This window comes from Chiloscyllium punctatum, chromosome 52, assembly GCF_047496795.1.
Source record: "Chiloscyllium punctatum isolate Juve2018m chromosome 52, sChiPun1.3, whole genome shotgun sequence".
Taxonomy (NCBI): Eukaryota; Metazoa; Chordata; class Chondrichthyes; order Orectolobiformes; family Hemiscylliidae; genus Chiloscyllium; species Chiloscyllium punctatum.
This window is the reverse complement of record NC_092790.1, coordinates 22,955,410-22,962,316: the sequence shown is the minus strand read 5'-3', so window position 1 is coordinate 22,962,316 and position 6,907 is coordinate 22,955,410. Positions and strand designations below refer to the sequence as shown.

The 6,907-nt window shown below is 58.8% G+C and overlaps 1 pseudogene; it reads left to right on the top strand.

The window, feature by feature from the left end:
• Positions 1-150: 150 nt before the first annotated feature.
• LOC140470895 (uncharacterized) lies at positions 151-1,213 on the top strand (annotated as a pseudogene).
• Positions 1,214-6,907: the final 5,694 nt, after the last annotated feature.

Genomic DNA, 6,907 nt, shown 5'->3' with positions numbered 1-6,907 from the left:
TGACCCGTTTGATCAAGATCCCTTTGCAAATCCCCACCCCACCCGTCTGCCAATTTTTGGGTCGGTGGGGGGGGGGGGGTTGGCCGTTAGTTCACCGCGGTGAATCTTCTGGTGACCTTAACCGTCTCGCTTCTCTTGTCTGGGCAGGCGATGGAAGGCGAGGGGCAGCAGCGGGCACCGGAGGACCCAGCTGGACCCTCGGGTGAAAGGCCGGGCCCCAACTTCCAGTGCTCGGAGTGTGGCAAGCTGTTTCGCTGGGCGTGCGTGCTGGAGACGCACCGGAGATACCACAGCGGCGAGCGGCCCTTCGAGTGCCCGGTCTGCGGCAAGGGGTTCGCCACGTCCGGCAATTTGGCAGACCACCAGCGGGCGCACAGCGGCGAGCGGCCCTTCCGGTGCGGGCTGTGCGGCAAGTGCTTCATCTCGTCCAGCAACCTCATCGCGCACCGCCGCACCCACACCGGCGAGCGGCCATACAAGTGCACCGTCTGCGGCAAGGGCTTTGCCGCGTCGCCCAACCTGGCCGTGCACCAGCGCACCCACACCGGCGAGCGGCCCTACCGCTGCGCTGACTGCGGCAAGGCCTTCGCCGAGTCCGGCAAGCTGTCGCGGCACCGGCGCACCCACGGCGGCCGGCGGCCCTTTGCCTGCCCGGTGTGCGGCCGCAGCTTCCTGGAGCAGGGCCGGCTGGCGCAGCACCAGCTGCTGCACGCCGGGCACCGCCCCTTCGGCTGCGGTGCCTGCGGCAAGGGCTTTGCCAGCGCCGGCGGCCTCCTGGCGCACCAGCGCACCCACACCGGCGAGCGGGCCCTTCCGCTGCGGCGCCTGCGGCAAGGGCTTCGTCACCGCCAGCAACCTGAGCGCCCACCGGCGCACCCACACCGGGGAGCGGCCCTTCCGCTGCGGCGCCTGCGGCCGGGCCTTCCTGGAGCCCAGCAAGCTGGCCCGCCACCGGCGCACCCACACCGGGGAGCGGCCCTTCCTGTGCGCCGCGTGTGGCAAGGCATTCACACCGTGCGGGCACGCTGCGCAGTCACCAGCGATTGCACGCTGCCGCGGCAGTCACGCTCTGAGCGTTGCCACACCCTGACCAGCACAGAAGCGGGCCCTTCGGTCCAACCTGTCCCTGCCAGCCCAGCGATCCCAACGGAACCCGCTCCCCCCCTCCCCCCCCCCCCGTTTGCCAGCACTAACCCCCCCTTCCGGTCCACGTTCCCCACACACGCACCACCCTCTGCGGGGACAGGTTACCCCTCGGTCCCCTTTAACTTTTTCCTGTCCCACCTTTTAGTTTTTGACTCCCCTGGCTATTTGTCTCCCCCCCCGCCGCCCGCCGTGATTTTATAAACCTCTGTAAGGTCACCCCCTCCGACGCTCCGGGGAAAACGGCCCCCAGCATCTCCCTGTAGCTCAAACCCCTCCAACCCTAGAGACATACACTGCGGGGTCGCCTTTACACACCGACAGTGCCCACTCCCTCAGCACTGACCCTCCAACAGTGCTGACTCCCTCAGCACTGACCCTCCGACAGTGCCCACTCCCTCAGCACTGACTCTCCGACAGTGCCCACTCCCTCAGCACTGACCCTCCGACAGTGCTGACTCCCTCAGCACTGACCCTCCGACAGTGCCCACTCCCTCAGCACTGACCCTCCGACAGTGCTGACTCCCTCAGCACTGACCCTCCGACAGTGCCCGCTCCCTCAGCACTGACCCTCCGACAGTGCTGACTCCCTCAGCACTGACCCTCCGACAGTGCCCACTCCCTCAGCACTGACCCTCCGACAGTGCCCACTCCCTCAGCACTGACCCTCCGACAGTGCTGACTCCCTCAGCACTGACCCTCCGACAGTGCTGACTCCCTCAGCACTGACCCTCTGACAGTGCCCACTCCCTCAGTGCTGACAGTGAGGTGAGGGTGACAGCCCTTGACCTCAAAGCTCTACCCGACCGTGTGTGGCATCCCAGAGCCCCCGAGCCAAACTGGGATGGGTGGGTATCATTGGGCACACACCCTCGGCTGGTCAGAGTCCTACCTGGCGCAGAGGAAGAGGGTTGTGGTTGTTGGAGGGTCAGACATCTGGGCTCCAGGATATCTCGGTAGGAGTCCCTCAGGGTAGTGTCCCAGGCCCCAACCCCCCCCCCCCCCCACTTCCAGCTGCTTCATCAATGACCCTTCCCCCCCGCCCCCCCCATAAGGTGAGAAGTGGGAGGGTGTTCACCGATGGTCACCCAGAGTTCCAGCCCCATTCCCCCGTCCCACAGATACTGAGATAGTCCGTGTGCAAATGCAGCAAGATCTGGGCAATAGCCAGGCTTGGGCTGACAAGCGGCAAGGAACATTCATGGCACCCAAATGCCAGGCTCTGACCATCACCAATAAGGGAGAATCTAACCATCGCCCCCTTGACGTTGAATGGTGTTAACGTCATATCAACATCCTGGGGGTTCCCATTGAGAGAGAATCGAACCATCGCCCCCTTGACGTTCAATGGTGTTACCGTCACTGAATCCCCCTTCACCCCCCCCCACTATCAACATCCTGGGGGTTCCCATTGAGAGAGAATCGAACCATCGCCCCCTTGACGTTCAATGGTGTTACCGTCACTGAATCCCCCCCTCCCCCCCCACTATCAACATCCTGGGGGTTCCCATTGAGAGAGAATCTAACCATCGCCCCCTTGACGTTCAATGGTGTTACCGTCACTGAATCCCCCCCACCCCCCCACTATCAACATCCTGGGGGTTCCCATTGAGAGAGAATCGAACCATCGCCCCCTTGATGTTCAATGGTGTTACCGTCACTGAATCCCCCCCCCTCTCCCCCCCCACTATCAACATCCTGGGGGTTCCCATTGAGAGAGAATCTAACCATCGCCCCCTTGATGTTCAATGGTGTTACCGTCACTGAATCCCCCCCTCCCCCCCCCCACTATCAACATCCTGGGGGTTCCCATTGAGAGAGAATCTAACCATCGCCCCCTTGATGTTCAATGGTGTTACTGTCACTGAATCCCCCCCTTCCCCCCACTATCAACATCCTGGGGGTTCCCATTGAGAGAGAATCTAACCATCGCCCCCTTGATGTTCAATGGTGTTACTGTCACTGAATCCCCCCCTGACCCCCCACTATCAACATCCTGGGGGTTCCCATTGAGAGAGAATCTAACCATCGCCCCCTTGATGTTCAATGGTGTTACTGTCACTGAATCCCCCCCCTGACCCCCCACTATCAACATCCTGGGGGTTCCCATTGAGAGAGAATCTCACCATCGTAGCCCCCCTCCCCTTGATGTTCAATGGTGTTACACTCATTAAATCCCTCCCCCCTCACCGCCAACATCCTGGGGGTTCCCAATGACCAGAAACTGAACTTGACTCGTCGCAGAAGCACCGCAGAGAGCCGGTCCGAGGCTGGGAGTCCTGCCGGGAGGGAGTCCCCGTCACCGACTCACCGGAACCTGCCCACCGTTGGCAAAGCTCACGTTTGGAGAACGATGGAATCAGTGCCCACTCGCCCAGGGTGCGTTCGGCTGCGAGAGCACTCGGGGAAACTCCCCACCGTCCGGGGACCAAGCCGCACGTTCCCTCCGAACCTCCGGAACCGGCCCTCGGGAGACGCAGCCTGGACTGTCTCCAAGAAATTCACCGAGGCGACCATCAAAAGCACCTTCCGGCTCCAACTTCCTCCTCCGTCGATAAGGAGAAGGGCAGCAGCTAAAACGCGAACACCGTGACTTGCAGGATCTGAGGCGCGCGCCATTCTGACTTGGAAAGATATTGCCGTTCCTTCGGTGTGCCTGGGTCAAAGTCTCGGCTCTCCCTCCCGAATGGGATTGGGGTGGGGTCAACCGACAGAAGGTGGGCTGCAGAGGTTCAACAAAGGCAGCTCACCCCCCCCCACCCACCCACCTTCTCAAGGGGGGAGCGAGGGGCAATAAACACTGTCACTGCCGGTGATGTGCATGTCGGATGGTGGAATAAAAATATTATACACAGGACGGACACAGGACGCTGCTAATGTTTACAGGGTGTGTCCCGGGGGTCGGGGGGGGGGGGGGGAGCGTGTGTTAATATTTACAGGGTCCCCCGGGGAGAGTGTGTGTTAATATTTACAGGGTCCCCCCGGGGAGAGTGTGTGTTAATATTTACAGGGTCCCCCCGGGGAGAGTGTGTGTTAATATTTACAGGGTCCCCCCGGGGAGAGTGTGTGTTAATATTTACAGGGTTCCCCCGGGGGAGAGTGTGTGTTAATATTTACAGGGTCCCCCCGGGGAGAGTGTGTGTTAATATTTACAGTGTCCCCCCGGGGGGGGAGTGTGTGTTAATATTTACAGGGTCCCCCGGGGAGAGTGTGTGTTAATATTTACAGGGTTCCCCCGGGGGAGAGTGTGTGTTAATATTTACAGGGTCCCCCAGAGGGGGGGAGTGTGTGTTAATATTTACAGGGTCCCCCCGGGGGGAGTGTGTGTTAATATTTACAGGGTCCCCCCCGGGAGAGTGTGTGTTAATATTTACAGGGTCCCCCCGGGGGGAGTGTGTGTTAATATTTACAGGGTCCCCCCAGGGGAGAGTGTGTGTTAATATTTACAGGGTCCCCCCCGGGAGAGTGTGTGTTAATATTTACAGGGTCCCCCCCGGGAGAGTGTGTGTTAATATTTACAGGGTCCCCCAGAGGGGGGGAGTGTGTGTTAATATTTACAGGGTCCCCCGGGGGGGAGTGTGTGTTAATATTTACAGGGTCCCCCGGGGAGAGTGTGTGTTAATATTTACAGGGTCCCCCCGGGGAGAGTGTGTGTTAATATTTACAGGGTCCCCCCCGGGGGGAGTGTGTGTTAATATTTACAGGGTCCCCCCGGGGAGAGTGTGTTAATATTTACAGGGTCCCCCGGGGAGAGTGTGTGTTAATATTTACAGGGTCCCCCCGGGGGGAGAGTGTGTGTTAATATTTACAGGGTCCCCCCGGGGGGAGTGTGTGTTAATATTTACAGGGTCCCCCCGGGGAGAGTGTATGTTAATATTTACAGGGTTCCCCCGGGGGGAGTGTGTGTTAATATTTACAGGGTCGCCCCTGGGGGGAGTGTGTGTTAATATTTACAGGGTCCCCCCCCCGGGGGGAGTGTGTGTTAATATTTACAGTGTCCCCCCCATCCCCCCCCTCTATAACACTGGGGTACAGTACAGGTGGGGACGGGTCTGTCACTGTATAACACTGGGGTACAGTCCTGGTGGGGATGGGTGTGTCCCTTTATAACACTGGGGTACAGTACTGGTGGGGACAGGTCTGTCCCTGTATAACACTGGGGTACAGTACTGGTGGGGACAGGTCTGTCCCTGTATAACACTGGGGTACAGTCCTGGTGGGGACAGGTCTGTCCCTGTATAACACTGGGGTACAGTACCAGTGGGGACAGGTCTGTCCCTGTATCACACTGGGGTACAGTACTGGTGGGGACAGGTCTGTCCCTGTATATCACTGGGGTACACTACTGGTGGGGACAGATCTGTCCCTGTATAACACTGGGGTACAGTACCAGTGGGGACAGGTCTGTCCATGTATAACACTGGGGTACAGTACTGGTGGGGACAGGTCTGTCACTGTATAACACTGGGGTACAGTACTGGTGGGGACAGGTCAGTCACTGTATAACACTGGGATACAGTACTGGTGGGGACAGGTCTGTCACTGTATAACACTGGGGTACAGTGCCGGTCGGGACAGGTCTGTCCCTTTATAACACTGGGGTACAGTACCGGTGGGGGACAGGTCTGTCACTATATAACACTGGGGTACAGTACAGGTGGGGACAGGTCTGTCACTGTATAACACTGGGGTACAGTACTGGTGGGGACAGGTCTCTCCCTGTATAACACTGGGGTACAGTACTGGTGGGGACAGGTCTGTCCCTGTATAACACTGGGGTACAGTACAGGTGGGGACAGGTCTGTCCCTGTATGACACTGGGGTACAGTACAGGTGGGGACAGGTCAGTCAATGTAACACTGGGGTACAGTACCGGTGGGGACAGGTCTGTCACTGTATAACACTGGGGTACAGTACCGGTGGGGACAGGTCTGTCACTGTATAACACTGGGGTACAGTACCGGTGGGGACAGGTCTGTCCCTGTATAACACTGGGGTACAGTACCGGTGGGGACAGGTCTGTCCCTGTATAACACTGGGGTACAGTACCGGTGGGGACAGGTCGGTCCCTGTATAACATTGGGGTACAGTACTGGTGGGGACAGGTCTGTCACTGTATAACACTGGGGTACAGTACTGGGGTGGGGACAGGTCTGTCCCTGTATAACACTGGGGTACAGTACTGGTGGGGACAGGTCTGTCACTGTATAACACTGGGGTACAGTCCTGGTGGGGACAGGTCTGTCCCTGTATAACACTGGGGTACAGTACTGGTGGGGACAGGTCTGTCACTGTATAACACTGGGGTACAGTACTGGGGTGGGGACAGGTCTGTCCCTGTATAACACTGGGGTACAGTACTGGTGGGGACAGGTCTGTCACTGTATAACACTGGGGTACAGTACCGGTGGGGACAGGTCAGTCAATATAACACTGGGGTACAGTACCGGTGGGGACGGGTCTGTCACTGTATAACACTGGGGTACAGTACTGATGGGGACAGGTCTGTCCCGGTATAACACTGGGATACAGTACTGGTGGGAACAGGTCTGTAACCTGTGTCACACTGGGGTACAGTAGTGGGTGTGACAGGTCTGTCACTGTATAACACTGGGGTACAGTACTGGTGGGGACAGTCTGTCCCTGTATAACACTGGGGTACATTACCGGTGGGGACAGGTCTGTCCCTGTATAACACTGGGGTACATTACCGGTGGGGATAGGTCTGTCACTGTATAACACTGGTACGCAGTACTGGTGGGGA